This window comes from Chrysemys picta, chromosome 9 (genome assembly GCF_011386835.1).
Source record: "Chrysemys picta bellii isolate R12L10 chromosome 9, ASM1138683v2, whole genome shotgun sequence".
Classification (NCBI taxonomy): Eukaryota; Metazoa; Chordata; order Testudines; family Emydidae; genus Chrysemys; species Chrysemys picta.
The window spans coordinates 63,893,946-63,914,249 of record NC_088799.1 but is presented as its reverse complement, the minus strand read 5'-3'; the positions used below and the strand labels follow the sequence as shown (position 1 = coordinate 63,914,249).

At 43.4% G+C, this 20,304-nt stretch overlaps 1 long non-coding RNA gene across 1 annotated transcript; it reads left to right on the top strand.

Annotated features, from left to right (window-relative positions):
- Positions 1-4,176: 4,176 nt before the first annotated feature.
- On the top strand, positions 4,177-14,425 carry LOC135973390 (uncharacterized). Its single transcript, XR_010590206.1, has 4 exons — positions 4,177-4,578; positions 9,792-9,917; positions 11,465-11,508; positions 13,461-14,425. It is a non-coding gene; the product is annotated as an uncharacterized LOC135973390 (long non-coding RNA).
- The last annotated feature ends 5,879 nt before the right edge of the window (positions 14,426-20,304 follow it).

Genomic DNA, 20,304 nt, shown 5'->3' with positions numbered 1-20,304 from the left:
TAACGAAGTTCTGCTCTCTGTTATGCTGGTGTTGCTAAGGGCAGAATTCACTGCTCCAGAAACACAAGGTCAGGAGGAGGCGGTGGTCTCAGTCTAAGATCACCAATGCAGAAAGTGTGAGTCAGTTACATCAAAGAAGTGTTTTTGCTGTGGTTAGCATGGTTCCTTGACTAGCAGTGGCTTAGATCATTCTGAATAGCATGAGGTAACCACATGTATTATGGGGGCTTGTGTCATGCACATACAGAAAGTTACAGGAAATGTTTGCTGCCTTGAAACTGCTACACCTTGAATAATATTTAAATCATTTATTCAGGGGCTTTAACTTTACTGAGGCTATGTCTCCACTGCAGAACCTGTGCTGGCATTGCTATGCTGGTATAGTCCCCTAGTGCACACTCAGCAGATGCTGACAGAAGGAAGAGTTCTGCTAATGTAGGAACATCACCTCCCCAGATGTGTTTAGTTGTGCTGACAAAGGCACACTGTCGGCAGTATAGCTGTGGCTACACTGGGGGTTTTGTGTTTCTAGCTGGTGTGTTTTTTTCACGCCCCCTCACTGATGTAGTTGTGCTGGTATAAGTTTTAAGTGTAAACCAGGCCTGAGAGTCCCCTTTGGACATTGAAAGCCCTCGCTGCCCCTTCACCAAAGGCCTTTAACACTTTAAAAATGAATGACTCTTTTTGAATGTATCTAAAATCACTCACCCAGCCACCTGCCAGGAGCATTAACCAATTACTACACCATAGAGAGCATCCTCTCATTCCTGGGGCAATTTAGCAAAAGACCTTTGGATTGACCTTCGTGGAGACTGTTTGATGGAAGTGTGACGTTGCATCCCATAATTCTTTATAGAAATATGTTTATGAGTGTAAATGTGACATAACTGGAATACGTTTTATGCTAGATAAGCCATGTAACATATTTGCAAAGGTTATGTTCTACTGAATGTATTCATTCTATTTGTATGCGTGTATCATTTTTATATCTGAAGTTATGAGCATTGGCTTTATGCTTGTTTTTAAAGTGTTTGCTGTAGGAAGCACATAAGGCAGATTTGGTTAACATAGTGTGAAGGGGTTATTCAAGTAATTGGGAGTACGTAGCTAACAATGGACTTTGGAGATGCCAATCCACATCTGAGCTTTCCTGGGAATGTTCAAACTAACATGTAAACAATGGCGTTAGCTTGCAAAAAGCTGAATCATTCATAGACATGTGACTTGCCCAGGTGACTGCAAAACTCCATCTTGCTGAGGGGATTTCACACAGGAGGACAGAGGGGTTTCCACCCACAAGAGAGAGACTGTATAAGCCCCTGGAAACCCCTCCATTTTGTCTTCAGCTGGCTCAAGAGATAGCCTCTCCACCCCAAAGAGATGCCTGAAAGAAACTGGAACAAACGACAGTAACTACGGGGGTATGAGTGATTGCTGGACCCAGATTAGGAAGGAGTCTAGTCTGTAAAAGAAGCTTATTGGAACATCTCTGATGGTGAGATTTACCTGCATTTAGTTTCTTACTGTATTAGGCTTAGACTTGCATGTTTTATTTTATTTTGTTTGGCAATTTACTTTGTTCTGTCTGTTATTACTTGGAACCACTTAAATCCTACTTTTTACTTATTAATTAACCCAGAGCAAGTATTAATACTTGGGGAGCAAACATCTGTGCATATCTCTCTATCAGTGTTATAGAGGGCGAACAATTTATGAGTTTACCCTGTATAAGCTTTATACAGAGGAAAACGGATTTATTTGGGGTTTGGACCCCATTGGGAACCGGGTATCTGGGTGTTGGAGACAGGAGCACTTCTTAAGCTGTTTTCAGTTAAGCCTGCAGCTTTTGGGGGAAGTGGTTCAGACCTGGGTCTGTGTTTGTAGCAGGCTAGCGTGTCTGACACAACCAGGCAAGGTACTGAAGTCCCAAGCTGCCAGGGGAAACGGGCTTAGAGGTAGTCTCAGCACATCAGGTGGCAGTCCCAAGGGGGCAGGGGGGTTTCTGTGACCCAACCCATCACAGGAAGCACTCCAGTCAGAGTGACATTCCTCCGTGTGAGCGTTTCCTGATGACCTGCGAATTTATGATTTTGTGGCAGGAACTTTTTATATTCAGAGTGCAAGGATTTTAACACATGCGCTTGCCTTCCTGGTTCTATACATAGTGACTTGTCACTTTCAAACTTGATCTTCTGTACCCCTGTGTGGATATCTACGGCTGGTTTCCGATGAAGTACTGTCCTTTAGTGACCTTGTTTTACCTTCATCACTGAAGGCAACTTTGAGGATTTAGTGCCTTTCAAACATAGATTCTTTAAACCACAACAACATGCACTGGGCCAAATTTATCCCTGTGATAAGGAGAAACAAGCCTACTTTTCTTCTTTTTCAGAATTCCCCGGTACAATTGATTTCAGCTCTGTGGATATTGCTCTGTAACGCAATACAGTGTATAAGTTACATTGTGTGTTACCAAGTGGAGGGAAACTTACGAAAGAAGGGGTTGAATGTCATCCTGTTGTTAAGTATTTTCTTCAGGAGCAGATCACTTGGTTTGCATTTGAAAAGTCTGCAGTTAGCCTGGCTTTTCCCAAGTGACACAGGCTCAATCAACAGAAACTTCTGAAATGTTTTACATTCATAATTGTCTGTATCACCGGCAGTGAAGGAAATCACTCACAGGTTCTAACAGAGGTGAAAGGTTGAGGGAAAATCAACCCTCAGAATAAAAGCAACTTCCTTCCTGGGAGGAGAGGGCATTTCAGACATCAGTAATGAGACAATCTCCTCCTCCATAATTGCTGCCACAGTTTGAGCGCAGAGAAACATGAGTTTTCAAAGGAGCTGCCAGAGCTTCTCCCCAGTCCTCGTATTTATCGGTAAGTCTGGGAAGGGGGAAAAGCAGAAAACACTTAATAGAAAATGTAGTAACTGGAGCTTGATAAATCTCAATAACTACCAGGAAAAAAACAGAGGGAAGCATCATGACGTACAGGAATGGGTACAGGATTAGCTGCCAGGATCTCCCGTGTTCTAATCCCAACTCTACCAGTGACTTGCTATGCAATACTGAGCAGGTCATTTCACTTCTCCTTGCCTCAGTGTCTCCAGTTTCAAAATGAGTAGGATACTTACCTCATGGGGGTGTTGTGTGGATGACTTGGCTAATGTCTGTACAAAGCTTGAAATGTGTTACTCTATATTTGTAATATGCTTTTTAAAATATTTTTAATGATTTGTAATTAATCCTTTGTTTCACTCTAGACACAAAGAAGGGAGCTATCCCCAAATCTTTGTATTAGTATTTAATCTAATGGCCTGTATTGTCTGTTTATATAATGGTCGTGTTACAATATTTCACTCAGGCTAGAATACTGAGATGGGGTTTATAACAAGATTAGCTGTTACACAGCCCAAAGCACGGCTCTTTGTGTTTACATGAAAGACACTATAAAGATAGAGTTGTATTACATGGATGTTTCTGATAGCTGGTTAAAGCTGCATAGTAACTACGTGAATCCACCAGCCATTTCCATCTGCCTAGTGGCACATCCTGTGTGGGAGCCACTGGGCCCTGTGGAAGTGCCTGTGGAGCTGCCATGCCATCCCCGATTATAACTCACATGGAGAACCTCTGTACTAATCCTGTGTTCTTCAGCTTCTCGTGGAGTACAGGCATTGGCATTCCATTAATGAAACAGAAAAGTCCATTCCCTGAAATGATGAGTTTACTTGTACTTTTCAATATGGACAGACCCAGCCCAGGGGTGTTATACTAAGACCCTCGAACTTGTTCAAGTCTCTAAGGAGCCTCAGGGTATTTGCTGTTATAAATGAACCAGAGCAGTAGCCTCTTCTTTTATGTATATTGGCTCAGAATTGATTGTTCAGGGGATCTCCTAGGAATATTAACACCTGCATTACTGGTACTTTGCAAAGGGACTGTATAAGGCATATGAGATATTAATTTAGCCGTATCTCATCTGTACTTAGTTTTGTTTTAATGGGACTTATTGTGATGTCTGGAAAATTAGCATTACAAATAGCATTAAATTATCATTTTCTCTCCAGAGACAAGGGATTCTCATTACAATGTGTTTGCCAAATGACACTGGCTGCAGATTCTCACTTGTTTTGGCTGCGGGTAAATTTCTGGTCTCTGTGTGTTTATTGCAGGTGTTTCTTGGGCTCTTCTCATTGAAGTTCCTCAGGATTCACTCAATGGAACTGTTGGTCAATCTGTCCTTCTCTCTGTCACCTATAAATTCCAGACACCATTTCACTCTCCACTGTCAATTCAGTGGAATTTCAGCAATACCACCAATGTGCTTGTCACCTACACAGGGACTAACTTCTCTGTCAGTGCTGAGGGGATTCCCACCTGCCATTCTGGATATGTTTTTATACATCCCTCATATCAAGATCGCATTATATTTTTCCCTGAAAATGCTTCTCTGCTCCTTCAGAACCTGAGGCAAATTGATGGTGGAGTCTACACCGTCAACTTTAGACTACTGAAAAAAACTAGAGACATTGCACTAACTGTATCAGCTCCTCATTTTAACAATGGAAACCCAGGTAAGCATACAGAAGTAATTTATAATATCCATAGCATTAAGGGAGACTGACCTATCACTGGTGCAATCTACACACAGTCATTTGCAATAGGTGATTTTTCCTGTGGGATGTAGATCCAGGGCAAAGCATGAGAACCCAGATGATGTTACAGTCTCTGATATATGAGAACCTTTAAAAGCAGCAGCCCTTTTCACCCTCTTCCTCCAGATAAAACCAGAGATCCCAGACTTGTGGAGTATTTCATGGCTGTAGGTTTATGTACAAAACAGAAAGAAAAGATTTTGATTCACCTATCATGAAAATGCGAACAGTTTTTTGATACATCACCAGCTTCAAGTGAAACAGACAGATGGGACCAGATTCTGCACATGGCACCTTGGTTACGCAGCTATTTATTATGAATCTAATCCCTAGAGCATGTTTCAGGAGTGTTGATATTAATACAGAGTCTTTATGATTGATCTTCTTCCCTGGGAAAAGTTAACAATCCCTGAAGTCTCCATAGTTTTTAATCTTTCAGTTTCCATTTGCACTGCTGTGGAGGTATTTCCTGAAGGTTTTTTCCTCTGGGTTTTATACTGATTAGTAATTAATTTGAGGCAGTATGAATATTGTTCTTAGCTGAGCATGAATCTGATAGAGAAGGGGCAGTGCCATTTTTTTTCTTTTTAATTATAGTTTTGGAGCCTGGTAAACCTTAAAACTTGTTTTTGTTCTCTTGGTCAGACCGAAGTGTGTCTAAAATGGCTGGCTACATCTCTTTTATGGGTGGGCAGTTATTTTAAATAGAAAGACAAATTACAATAATTACTATAAACCACAGTATGTCATGTGACAAGATCCGAGTCAACCTAATCATGTCACAACCATTTACAATTCTTTACTGTCAGATTCCCATGTATAACCTAAATAAGATCTAATGACAAACTCCTCTGAGATCAAGTATCAGAGGGGTAGCCGTGTTAGTCTGAATCTGTAAAAAGCAACAGAGGGTCCTGTGGCACCTTTGAGACTAACAGAAGTACTGGGAGCATAAGCTTTCGTGGGTAAGAACCTCACTTCTTCAGATGCAAGTAATGGAAATCTCCAGAGGCAGGTATATATCAGTGTGGAGATAACGAGGTTAGTTCAATCAGGGAGGGTGAGGTGCTCTGCTAGCAGTTGAGGTGTGAACACCAAGGGAGGAGAAACTGTTTCTGTAGTTGGATAGCCATTCACAGTCTTTGTTTAATCCTGATCTGATGGTGTCAAATTTGCAAATGAACTGGAGCTCAGCAGTTTCTCTTTGGAGTCTGGTCCTGAAGTTTTTTTGCTGTAAGATGGCAACCTTTACATCTGCTATTGTGTGGCCAGGGAGGTTGAAGTGTTCTCCTACAGGTTTTTGTATATTGCCATTCCTGATATCTGACTTGTGTCCATTTATCCTCTTGCGTAGTGACTGTCCAGTTTGGCCAATGTACATAGCAGAGGGGCATTGCTGGCATATGATGGCATATATAACATTGGTGGACGTGCAGGTGAATGAGCCGGTGATGTTGTAGCTGATCTGGTTAGGTCCAGTGATGGTGTTGCTGGTGTAGATATGTGGGCAGAGTTGGCATCGAGGTTTGTTGCATGGGTTGGTTCCTGAGTTAGAGTTGTTATGGTGCGGTCCGTGGTTGCTGGTGAGAATATGTTTAAGGTTGGCAGGTTGTCTGTGGGCGAGGACTGGCCTGCCTCCCAAGGTCTGTGAAAGTGAGGGATCATTGTCCAGGATGGGTTGTAGATCACTGATGATGCGTTGGAGAGGTTTAAGCTGAGGACTGTAGGTGATGGCCAGTGGAGTTCTGTTGGTTTCTCTTCTGGGCCTGTCTTGTAGCAGGAGGCTTCTGGGTACACGTCTGGCTCTGTTGATTTGTTTCTTTATTTCCTTGTGTGGGTATTGTAGTTTTGAGAATGCTTGGTGAAGATCTTGTAGGTGTTGGTCTCTGTCTGAGGGGTTGGAGCAGATGCGATTGTACCTCAGTGCTTGGCTGTAGACGATGGATCGTGTGGTGTGACCGGGGTGGAAGCTGGAGGCATGAAGGTAGGCGTAGCGGTCGGTGGGTTTTCGGTATAGGGTGGTGTTAATGTGGCCATCGCTTATTTGTACGGTGGTGTCCAGGAAGTGGACCTCCCGTGTAGATTGGTCCAGGCTGAGGTTGATGGTGGGGTGGAAGCTGTTGAAAGCATGGTGGAATTCTTCCAGGGCCTCCTTCCCATGGGTCCAGATGATGAAGATGTCATCAATATAGCGTAGGTAGAGAAGGGGCATGAGTGGACGGGAGCTGAGGAAGCGTTGTTCCAGGTCAGCCATAAAAATGTTGGCATATTGTGGGGCCATGCGGGTGCCCATAGCGGTGCCACTGGTCTGGAGGTATATATTGTCACCAAATTTGAAATAATTGTGCGTGAGGATAAAGTCACAGAGCTCAGCAATAAGTTGTGCTGTGTCATCATCAGGGATACTGTTCCTGACAGCTTGTATTCCATCTGTATGTGGGATGTTTGTGTAGAGAGCCTCTACATCCATGGTGGCTAGGATGGTGTTTTCTGGGAGGTCACCAATGCATTGTAGTTTCCTCAGGAAATCTGTGGTGTCACGGAGATAGCTGGGAGTGCTGGTGGCGTAGGGTCTGAGTAGGGAGTCCACATATCCAGACAGTCCTTCAGTGAGAGTGCCAATGCCCGAGATGATGGGGCGTCCAGGGTTTCCAGGTTTGTGGATCTTAGGTAGTAGATAGAATAACCCCGGTCGGGGCTCTAAGGGTATGTTGATTTGTTCCTGTGTTAGTGTAGGGAGTGTCCTGAGTAGATGGTGTAGTTTCTTAGTGTATTCCTCAGTGGGATCTGAGGAAAGCGGCCTGTAGAATTGGGTATTGGAGAGTTGTCTGGCAGCCTCCTTCTGGTAGTCAGACCTGTTCATGATGACAACAGCACCTCCTTTATCAGCCTCTTTGATGATAATGTCAGGGTGGTTTCTGAGGCTGTGGATGGCATTGCGTTCTGCACGACTTAGGTTATGAGGCAAGCGATGTTGTTTTTCCACAATTTCTGCCTGTGCACGTCGGCGGAAGCATTCTATGTATAGGTCCAGACTGTCATTTCGACCCTCAGGAGGAGTCCATGTGGAGTTCTTCTTCCTGTGTTGTTGGTGGGAGGGTATCTGTGTATCAGTGCGCTGTTCAGTGTTATCATGAAAGTATTCTTTGAGTCGGAGGCGGCGAAAGTAGGCTTCCAGATCACCACAGAACTGTATCATGTTCGTGGGGGTGCTGGGGCAAAAGGAGAGTCCCCGAGATAGGACAGACTCTTCTGCTGGGTTGAGTGTGTAGCTGGATAAATTGACGATATTGCTGGGTGAGTTAGGGGTACCCCTGTTGTGGCCCCATGTGGCAGGTAGGATTTTAGACAGCTTACGGTCCTTTTTCCTTTGTAGAGAGGTGAAGTGTGTAATGTAGATCTCCTGTCTTATTCTTCTTCAATGGCAATATACAAAAACCTGTAGGAGAACACTTCAACCTCCCTGGCCACACAATAGCAGATGTAAAGGTTGCCATCTTACAGCAAAAAAACTTCAGGACCAGACTCCAAAGAGAAACTGCTGAGCTCCAGTTCATTTGCAAATTTGACACCATCAGATCAGGATTAAACAAAGACTGTGAATGGCTATCCAACTACAGAAACAGTTTCTCCTCCCTTGGTGTTCACACCTCAACTGCTAGCAGAGCACCTCACCCTCCCTGATTGAACTAACCTCGTTATCTCCACACTGATATATACCTGCCTCTGGAGATTTCCATTACTTGCATCTGAAGAAGTGAGGTTCTTACCCACGAAAGCTTATGCTCCCAGTACTTCTGTTAGTCTCAAAGGTGCCACAGGACCCTCTGTTGCTTTCCTCTGAGATCCTGATGTGACCCCTACACTTTGCTAGACACTAATGATAAATGTTTACACAATAATGTAGAGAATCCTGGCTGCCCTGCTAAAACAATTCAGTGCTAGATGTCCTGTAACTGTGAGAAAGATAAAGTCAGATTTTACTTTCAATATACTATACGCAAAGTACTGTACAATACTGGCCCACCTGTTTCAATTTCATGGATTTTTCTTATTACTGCTATTTGTTAAGCATCTAGAATGTGCTTGGTGATGTACAAGACACATAAAAAGGCAGTGTCTGCCCAGAGGAGCCTACAGTGTAAGACAGATACATCTGAGACAATATCCATTGGGAGACCTAGGAGAGGTGTTAGATTAGGATGTGTTCTTCCTTTTCTTTAAAGATATATTTTCTTCCTGTCTTTCCCTTTCCCTTAAATAACAATGGGATGGAGAAGGAATTTGACTGATGTGAGTGGGCCTTGTAAATTAACCTTTGAACACTGCAATATTACAACAAATGAATGTAACTCATATGTGTATTCACTGGAGAATACGCTATTCCCTCAGAGGGTCTGGCATAAGCCTACAACAAAGCCAGGAAACTAGTTCTAAGGCCTGAGATCTACAACAACAGTTTGCATGGACTCATAGTATATCTGAGTTGCCCCAAACATTGCTACCATTGGCTCTCCCTACATGTATGGGTCACACTGTGGAGGCAGAATTCTATATACACACACACATTGCATCAAAAATTATATCAGATCTTGAGAGGAATATGCCATGTAAATTGGCTTCTTCTCCTGTCCAGCGGGCTACGTCTCTCTTCCAACCGCACAGCAAATCTTCATCATAAATGCTGTGCAGGGAGAGGGGAAGGGGAATAAAACTTCATAGCTGCTTACCCCCTGTGTGCAAACTCCCATCCTTATTGCATGATAATCATGTCCTTCTGCTCCCTTCTAGACAGCATGAAGGCATGAGAGGAGCACAGAGGCCAGTGTAAGAAAGGGAGCTATAAGCCACTCTGTGCAGGTTTTCACAGCTTCTCCCCAACTGCTGAGTACAAAAGGTTTTAGGGCCAACACTCAATCAATTTCTCCTAACTTCAGAAGAACCACTAACCACTGCACTGAGGGGCCTTAGCCAAAAAGCTTCCTGACCTCTCCTATAGTAACTAGCTGCTGCCTGTAACAAGAGACTAGACTGTGCCTGACATTTTTCCTGTGAAAAATTGTATGTTTAATGCAACGCTAGTTACTGCTAGATAAAATACACAGATAGCTCATAATTCTTGTATTTCTCAGAGTCCAGTGAACCTACAGAAGATAACAACCTTGCCATCCCTGGGCACCCAGTAGACTACATTGCTGGAGGCTGCTTTACTTTACTCTTTCTTCTGCTGCTGCTGTTGTGCTGCAGGTGGTGCCGGGGTGAGTAAATCAGCTCATTGCTTTCACTTGCTAATATTTGTGCTTTAGGTTCTTCAAAGACATTTTTTAAAGCAAATTCAAAGCTGTATTGGTGGGTTTGGAGGGAGATGGCGTCACTCACGGTACAGGGCTGGCTGATCTTCTATCTCTTTCTTGGTTTGTCTGAGTGAACCCCCTCTGGTGTCAAGTCCACTCACAGACCAGCCCCATGCTACAGCCCCCTGTGCATCAACAGTGCTTACCCAGCAGGTCTGACTGGGCTCAGCCCCTGCAGTTCTTGCCTTCAGGAGTCTGTGCTCAGTGGTGCTCAGTAACAAAACAGCCTCCTTAAACCAAAGGGGTGCTTAGTGTAAAAACAAGCAAACAAACAAAACCACCCCTGAGCGACATAGTTATGTTGACCAAGCCCCCAGTGTAGGTGCAGCTATGTTGACAGAAGAGGCTTCCATCGACATCGCTGCCATCGTTCAGGGAGCTGGTGTTTCTACACTGAGCGCTGGTCTGCACCGAAAAGTTACTTCAGCATAGTTATGTCTCTCAGTGGTGAAAAATCCATACTCCTGAGAGATGGAGTTATGCTGACCTAACCCCCGATATAGACAGTGCTAGGTGGATGGAAGAATTCTTCCTCTGATCTAGCTACCGCCTCTTGGGGAGTTGGATTACCTGCACCAATGGGAGAACTCTTCCCATCACTGTACTGTGTCTACACTGAAGGGCTACAATGGCGCCGCTACAACGCTGCAGCACTTTAAGTGTAGACAGCCTAACAGAAAAACTTCTTCCATCGGTGTAGGCAGCATCTACACTATGGGGTTATACCAGCATAGCTATGGTGATGTGCCTGTATAGTCTCTGTAATGTGGACAAGCCCTTTCAATCTGTCTCTCTTCCATCTCCTCTGGCATGTCTCACTCATACTCTAACCTTAATATGGCCAAGCTAATCTCCTTAGACCTGAATCTGCTCTCACTTACATTCATTTTACATTGGTCTAACTCCATTAGAGTTGGTAAAAAAAATGAAAAATTAATTTTCACAAAAAAAATTGACATTTCACAGTTGTTTGCATTTGGAAGGGTTTGAAATGGACCCATTTTTCACTGTTTGGAAATTTTTCACTGATTTTTTTTCAAATTTTTTTTATTAAAAATATTACTGCAAGTGCTAGCACCATGGTATCTCTAATTTTGTTGTTTAGTCAAAATCCAACTGCATAAGAAAAATTTTGATAGCCATTTTGATTTTTTTTATTTTAAAATGTTTAAAATGTCACAAAATGTTTCACAAACACCAAAAAAAGTCATCAAGTCTGACCAATTGTCCCCAAAACATTAATTTTCAAAACAATGCAAAATTTCACTTTTCTTTGTGCTACATTGTACGAGGCTTTCATAAGTTTCAGGAACATCATGAGAATCATCAGTAATTGCCAGCAGTACAGATATTACTTGTATATGCAACACTGAGGGCACAGACTAATCATGTCTATACAATATGGGCTCAATCTAACTTATCTCTACTAACTATTAAAGTGAACTTTACAGGTGCAGCTGGATCACAAACAACCAGAATTATAAAGCAAGAGCAGGTAAGAAATAATAAAACTATGACCTGGTACATCTGGGTGCAAAATAAACCCACACCTTGTGAGAAGACAGAAAGTAGGGTCTGGTTCTAGCTGAATAGTAACCACATGGAGGAATTTCTTTTTGTGGCCGGAACATTTATGTGTGGTTGTGTTTGGAAAATTAACTCTGTTGAAATGGAGTTGAGGGATCCCATTTTGATCATGTCTTGAGAATTTCTTTATCGGATGTGCTCAGCTCTCAAGGAAGAAGATAAATTTCCTAACTCCCAGCCCAGTAAACTCCCAGCTGGCTCTGAGAATCAAGCTAGATGCTTTCCATCACATGCATCATCACCGGTGATACAGGTTTTGTAGGCCAACTTATACTTGCAGTGCCACTCTTCAGAGTAGACCCAGGCTTCAAAGAAACCTGCTCTTCCATCAGATAGTCTGGTTGGATCTAGAGAATAGCGTGTGTGCTCATATGGAAAGAGGCAATCTTAATTGATGGCGGGCATTGCAGTCATAAGGGAATGTCCTCCTGCTGAGGAGTTTGAAAATTGTCCCTGGTCTGGGAGCAGAATACTGGCTCAATGCGTTAATGGGTAATACTAATTCTGGGCATCCATTAAATGGAGCTCATAGATACTAATATCTGAACTATAAGCAGCAGGAATAGTCTGGGGACAAGGTTTCCTTCCCATCACCTTCCCCAAACTCCAAAGCACCACAGCTGTAGACTGAGGTTCTAAAGTGAGGAGAGACGGGGGAAGGGGGAGAGTGTCACTCATTCTCATTGCACTGAAGTGTATTTGTTGAAGCTGTGGATGTTGTGGGCCTCAGCATTAGGGTGACCAGATGTCCCGATTTTATAGGGACAGTCCTGATATTTGGGGGGTTTTCTTATATAGTCGCCAATTACTTCCCACCCCCGTCCCGACTTTTCACACTTGCTATCTGGTCACCCTACTCAGCATCAAACCCACAGCCCTTCTCTCAGAATCAGTGATCAAAGCGAGACGGAGCTCACCAGAGCTGAGCTCCAGCAAATCTACCGTGCTAAACCCAAACCAGAAACTCGGCTTCCTGCGGACGTCATAGGGATGAGAACAAAGAGGCCAAAGGCTGAGAAAAGGAACTAATAGAAATTCGTGTAAAAAATTGAAAGTGAGGCGGAAGGAAGGAGGGTCAGATCAGATCTGCTCTTTGATGCTGCCTGCTCCTCTGCTTCCCTCTTCTCCTCCCTCCCTCCGCTCCCCTGCATATCATCACCCACTCCCTGCTCTCCAACTCAGCCCTGTGCTCCAACATTAAATAGTTTTTGTGCTTCCCCATCTACTCCCTGCACTCTGGTCCCTGACTCAGGCCTGTGCTACAGCATTAGAGACTTCCTCATTCCTCAGCCCAGCTCCTCCTGGCAGGCCCGGACTCACCCGCTCTGTGAAGCTGCTACTCCCACCCGCTGAAAGTCTGTGTGGTTTTTCTTGTAGCTGTGTGTGGTTTGCAACATGCTCCATTCTGTGCTCTTGTTGTGCTCGCTTTCCCACGCACTCTGCTGACGGTATCTGCCGTTAAGAGAACAAGCTGCCTGCTTTACAGTTTGAAGAAGGGGAACCTCTACCCCCATTGCCTCCACTCATGTCTCCCCGATCTTTGTCCTTCCCTCTTCCCAGCCTGAACCAAGACTCAGAGTCCACCAGACTGAACTTCATTCTTCCAGATACTTATTCATTTAAAAATGCATCACTAAACCACCAACTGCTTTACGTGATTTAAAGTAATTATTTAAAGATAGCACAATCCATTATAAGCCATTCAGCTTAGTCTCCATGGGTAGAACTCCCTTCATGGTAAGCAAACATCAAATAGCCCACCATTCACTACTTTCCATAGGCAGAGCTCATGTGATCTCTTTTTATCCAGACCGACTCATGTGCCTCAGAAACTCATCTTTATATTGATTTTTGCTGTAGGTCCAGAATCCGGAGGACTCCCTTGTGGAAAGTACTCTGCATTTACAAAGCACTTATATGAACACTAACGAAACCCAAGAACATCCTTTGACCAGATCAGAGCCACAGACTGAGTATGCAACCATCGGCTTCTCTGGACGATGAACTAGCCTGACACTGACAGCAGCAGGTTTGGGGAGTGAGAAGTACGTGCTATTCCATTACTGAAGCTATGTGATTGGTGGTTCTGTTGGAAACAAAAGAATTGTTCCTTTTCAGAAACATGGAAACTGGAGGCAGTAAGGAAGGACTGAGGTCCCATGATACTCAGTCCCATGATACTCAGTCCCTGAAGTCACCCAGAACTGCCCAGACACTTTCACAGATTTCCTAGGCCCAAGGAAAATGTATTTTAAATATGTAGAGTTTTAATGGACTAAAACTGAAGAGCTGTCGTGATCTCCAGGAAGAGCTAAATTCCCAATTTTGAGCACAAGAAGTGTTGCATGTTTTTGAGCTGGATACCTCAGGAGCTAAAGTGACTTCTGCTCGCATAACCCTATGCAGGCATCAGTTCTAGCAGAGCTCTGAATGCCTGGAATATTCCTTGTGCATCAAGAACAGCAATCAGTCCATCCATACAGAATATTCTTTGTTCAGTGGACTATACACCTGCCATTGTGAACACTGGTTAAATATAAAAGAAGTGATTTCCTTTTTTCAGCTGAAGGGACAGCTTTCTAAGGGACATATCTGTATGTTTCTTTACTGTTGCCAACTCTCATGATTTGATCGCAACAGTTACAATATTTGGTGTATATCTCAAAGCCCCAGCTCCTGGAGTCATGTGAATGCAGAAGAAGCTCAGCTTTCAGTTGAAAGCTAGAAAGAAAGTTTCTAGCTCTCAGGATTACACGCACAAAGTGACCCTAGTGCAACTTAAAGGATAAAAACCCATAAGGTCAATAAAAAGAACTCCAAATGTATTATTTTTATTATTTTTAATCTCAAGATTTCTATTCCCTTTTGGGATTTCTGAATATTTAGAGTTGGTAATACAATTCAATTTTAATCCCTTCGTGTCCTTGGGAATGTGGATGGGGATAGATGGGACAGGGCTGTCTATGCTAGAGGAGAACAGGAATCAAACAAGGAAGAGCAAATTAGGCTCTTTTACAGCAAGGTGCCTTAAACATGTGCCTAACTTGAAGCAAATGAATCGTCTGAAGCCGCTCACATGTGAAAATGCAGAACTACTAACTGTGGTATGTAACTTATCGCTTAAATCAGTTTCTGTACCAGATGACTGGAGGATAGCTAATGTGATGCCATTTTTTAAAAAAAGGGCTCCAGAGTTGATCCTGGCAATTACAGACTGTGAAAGAGCAGAGAGACTGCTGCCGGGCACAGCAGGGATTAAAGAACACCTGTGGGTTCAGCTAGCCCCGCCCAGTTATACCTGCAATCAATGCCAGGCCTGGAGGGGGGGAGAAAAGAAGGAAGTCTGGCTCAGTCAGGGGCTGACTGGCAAAGAGGCAGGAGCTCTCTGTATGTCTGCCTGAAGGCACAGACCAGCAGCCTGCCTGCCAATGCAGCCACTGGAGGCAAGTAAATCTTCCCCTGCCAAGGGGAATCTACAGATAAGCCCCAACTGTGGGGCAACTGGACTAGCGGGGCCATACCCCAAACTAAAAGGACTTACATAGGGAGCAGGCCAGGAAAATAGGCCCTGAACAACCCCCCGCCCCCCCCACACACACCCCATGGCTGGGAGAAAGATCCATCTCCCCTGTTTAGGGGTTGAGCGACACAGGACCCTGGGCCAGGACCTGAGAGAGAAGAAGGGGTCAAGTCCTGCTACAGCCCCCCTAACCAACAATCGAGCCACTAAGGGCCCTCAGTGGCCGGGGAGCCATCACACAGACCATTAAGTCTAACTTCAGTACCAGGTAAATTGATTGAAACTATAATAAAGAACAGAATGATCAGAAACATAGATGAACACTGTTTGTTGGGGAAGAGTCAACATGGCTTTTGTAAAGGGAAATCGTGTCTCACCAATCTATTAGAATTCTTTGAGGGGGTCAACAAAGGTGGACAAGGGGGATCCAGAGGATACAATGTACTTAGACTTTCAGAAAGCCTTTAACAAGGTCTCTCACCAAAGGCTCTTAAGCAAAGTAAGCTGTCATGGGATAAGAGAGAAGGTTCTCTCATGGATCAGTAACTGGTTAAAAGATAGGAAACAAAGAGTAGGAATAAATGGTCAGTTTTTAGAATGGAGAGAGATAAATAGTGGTGACCCCCATGGGTCTGTACTGGAACAAGTACTGTTCAACATATTCCTAAATGATCTGGAAAAAGCAGGTAACTGTGAGGTGGCAAAATTTGCAGATGATACAAAACTACTCAAGATAGTTAAGTCCAAAGCAGACTGTGAAGAGCTACAAAAGGATCTCACAAAACTGGTTGTCTGGGCAACAAAATGGCAGATGAAATTCAATGTTAATAAATTAAAGTAATGCACATTGAAAAACATAATCCCAATTATATTTACAAAATGATGGGGTCTAAATTAGCTGTTACCACTCAAGAAAGAGACCTTGGAGTCATTGTGGATAGTTCTCTGAAAACATCTGCTCAATGTGCAACGGCAGTCAAAAAAACTAAAAGTCTGTTAGGGACCATTAGGAAAGGAATAGATAATAAAACATAAAATATCATAATGCCTCTATAAAAATCTATGGTACGCCCACACCTTGAATACTGCATGCAGTTCTGGTCGCTCCATCTCAAAAAAGATATATTAGAATTGGAAAATGTACAGAGAAGGGCAACAAAAATGATGGAGTATGGAACAGCTGCCATATGAGGAAAGATTTAAAAGACTGGGACGTTTCAGTCTGGAAAAGAGATAACTAAGAGGGGATATGATAGAGTTCTATAAATTTTGACTGGTGTGAAGAAAGTGAATACAGAAGTGTTATTAACTCTGTCACATACCACAAAAAACAGGGGTGACCCAATTAAATCAATATGCGGCAGGTTTAAAACAAACAAAAGGAAGTTCTTTGCTGGTAGGGGATGTTGTAGATGCCAAAACTATAACTAGATTCAAAAAAAGAACTTCATGGAGTTCATGAGGATAAGTCCATCAATAGCTATTAGTCAAGATGGTCGGCGATGCAACACCATGCTCTGAGTGCCATTAGCCTATATTTGCCAGAAGCTGGGAGTGGAAAACAGGGATGGAGCACTTGATAATTTCCCTGTTCTGTTCTTTCCCTCTGATGCATCTGGAATTCACCATTGTCAAATGACAGGATTCTGCACTAGATGGACCATTGGTCTGACCCAGTGTAACTGTACCATAGTGGGTCACAACTGAGGATGCCAAATTCAGGACAAACTGCTGAGAAATAGGGCAGATACACCCCAAGACTGGTATTTATTCTTCCATAAGATATACCAACAAAAGTAACTTCTATTTCACCACACTGGCTAACAAGAAGTCACAAAAGCATTTTCCTTAGGTAATCCAGTCCTTGTATCACCACCAAAAACACTGGATTTAGAAATGTGTGGTTCTTTAAAAACCAGTCTCTTCAAATAAAAGGTACTTGTGATACCAAAGGACCAGTCACATACCCAGGTCAATATATAACTCAGATCTTACCCAAAAATCACACTGATGCCATTTCTTTAGTATCTAAAATCTAAAGGTTTATTCAAAGAAAGAAAGAAAGAAAAAGAAAAGTGAGAGTCAGCTCCCATTAGTATAAATTCATATTCCAGAGGCTTGAGAAGAAAAGAGGCTGGAGCAAGGTAGAGGACAAATGGAGGTGTTTCCAGGGCCTTTTATATCTTCTGCCATGTGGAGGGAACCCATTGTTTCAAACAAAGCCCTCAGCACAGCTAGTGGAAAATTACAGGTGACAAGATAGTGTTTGGAGTCACATGGGCAAGTCACATGTCCATGCATAAAGGTTTGGACACAGTAGAAGCCATTACCTATACCTCAAACAGCACGTCTGCAGGATAGTCTATTCAGTGTAGATGGGCGTCTCCCATGGTCCATTGTCCATTAAGTGTTTCTTGATGAGCCACTTAATTTGAATAGTCCCTCCAAGATGTGCTGGCTAACTACCTTGTTAGTTACCCCAGGAACAACCATTTGAAATCCAGGTAAGTATAGCGTCATTAGCCTATATTTGCCAGAAGCTGGGAGGTGAAAACAGGGATGGAGCATAACTTCAAATACAAAAATGATACATGCATACAGATAGCATAATCATAACCAGCAAATCATAACCTTTTCATAGACATCTTACATGCCACATTTTGTACAAGATTTGTTGCAAATATATAACAGTGGTTGCAACAATGATCTATATGGTCATATTTTAATCAGATAACGTCACACCCAATGTGGCTGTTCTTATGTCCCCTACTGGGATGGGGAGACTATTTGCTGAATCTGGGCCTCCAGAAGTTAAAGGGACATCCACAACTTGAAAAACCGTGTGCTTATCAGAATAATTTCTACCTAACGATTGTTATAAATAACAACTAAGACAGCTGTCAATGAAAATGACTGGAAAACATTTTTTATCACTTTTAATTTTTCAGTTTGTGTTTTTGCAGCCTTTTCTGTTGTCGGTTTCACTGGTGTTTTTTGATAGTGGACTGTACTTCCTGTCTCGTGCACTAGCATGATGACATGTACTGCTCTGGGGTAGCTCACATGTGCGTTCTTCCTCAGGCTCCAAAAGAAAAATCTTTACCAGCAACAACCTCAGCAAAACTGAAACTGTAGAGGAGGCAAGCAGCAAACAGGCATGCAGAGGGGAAGGAAAGGGAGGGTGTCCTAGCTTAGCATGTAGCTTTCCGCCACCCCAAAGACATTTAAAAAGCAGAGCAGCAAAAGCTTTTAAACAGTTTTGAAGAGAATTTCAGGACATACCGTTTAAAGTGTGTGTGACAGATATGACTAGGTCCCTACCAAATTCACGGCTGTGAAAAATGCGTCATGGACCATGAAATCTGGTCTCACCCATGAAATCTGATCCTTTGTGTACTTTTATCCTATACTATACTGATTTCACAGGGGAGACCAGCCTTTCTCAAACTGAGGGTCATGACCCATAAAAGGGTCGCGGGAGGGCAATCACAAGGTTATTGTAGTGGGGTCACAGTATTGCCACCCTTACTTCTGCACTGCCTTCAGAGTTGGGTGGGCACCCAGCTCTGAAGGCAGCGCCACCATCAGCAGCAGCACAGAAGTAAGGGTGGTAATACCATGACCTCCGCTAGAAAAACCTTGCAACCCCCCTGCCCCTCCAAACCTCCTTTTGGGTCAGGACCCCTACAGTTATAACACCATGAAATTTCAGATTTAAATATCTGAAATAATGAAATTAACTATTTTAAAAATCCTATGACTGTGAAATTGACCATGAATTTGATAGGGCCCTAGATATGACAATGCCTTGCAATATCTGTGGGAGTGATCTTATTTTATGAAGTTTGTGTATCATTGGTGGCCAGGAACTGTATGTAATTCCATTGGGGAAGGTGACCACAGTTCCTCCAGGAATGAAGAACAGTGGGGGATGACTAGGCATATTTACTCAGCTTGTAGCACCTCCAGACAAGTACCCCATCTGGAGAGACTCAAAAATATTGGTTCAAACTGGATTCTCCAGAGACCAACAGACAAAGAAATGTTTCTTGGCTAAATACCCTGAGTTTAAATTGACTCAGGGCTGCTTTTCTCATACGGCAAATGGACAGGACCTTCTGTGCAAGGGGAGCCCCAAACCTTCCAGGGAAGCGTTGGAAGGACTGTAGCCTACTGAGGCCCCAGAAGACTGAATGGTGACCTTTGGTAAGTTTCTAGTGTGTGTATAGGAACTTTTATTGTTTTAAATGTGTTTTCTATGTAATGCTTTCACCTTAAGAATAAATGTACTTGCCTATAAAGAGCTGTGTGGTAACTTATAACTGCTGGCAATCCCACTGTTCAGAGCTCTCAGAGAGAAAGCTAAGTGCAGACACTTGACATTTGGGCAGACTGGCTTGCTGGGGATATCACAGTGTAGGCAGAGAACTCTACACCCGGGAAAAAACCAGGCCAGGAGGTAGATAGACATGGGTCTATACCCAAGAAACGTGACAGCTCAGGAGCCAGGAGCCTGTCTGTTCTGTGCAATCAAAAAGGTATCTCTACAGTACCTTCCACAAACGTTGTGGTGGGATTAGGCAAATTCACCTCTGCTCTAGTTGGAGAGCTCTTCTCATAAACATAGGACTGGGAGGGACCTCCTGGGTCATTGAGTCCCATCTCCTGCTATCGCAGACAACCAGTCATATAACCTCATTCAATAAAAAGTTCCTTATTTATGTATCTTCATGTTGATCTTTGACCAAATTGAATAATCTGGACTGGGTCACATTCTTCTGTTTGGGCATGGAATTGAGACTGTAGAACTGAATCAAGCAAAGGTTCATCCAGTTCCCCTGTGTATACCCAGCTATCCAACTTGACACCCTAACTCTTCTGTGCTATCAGTGTGAGAGACTTCATTGATAAAATTGGTTCTGTAGAGACTTAGCCCATAAAGTCCACAGGCCGCTCCCCCAGAGATACCTGTGAAAATCAGCCTGGAGGGAGGAAATCTCCACTAAGATTCAGAGTTTTACCAAATTATTCTTTGGGGGAAGTGGGATTTGCCCCCCTACACATTCTTCACCCGTGATCATGCAGCTCTGCTCCCACCCCATCCCCAGGTCCAGATAGCTATCAGGCCCTTTCTCTCTGCATTGAGTCTGGAGCCCCTTGCTTCCCCTCCCTGCTTCCTGGCAG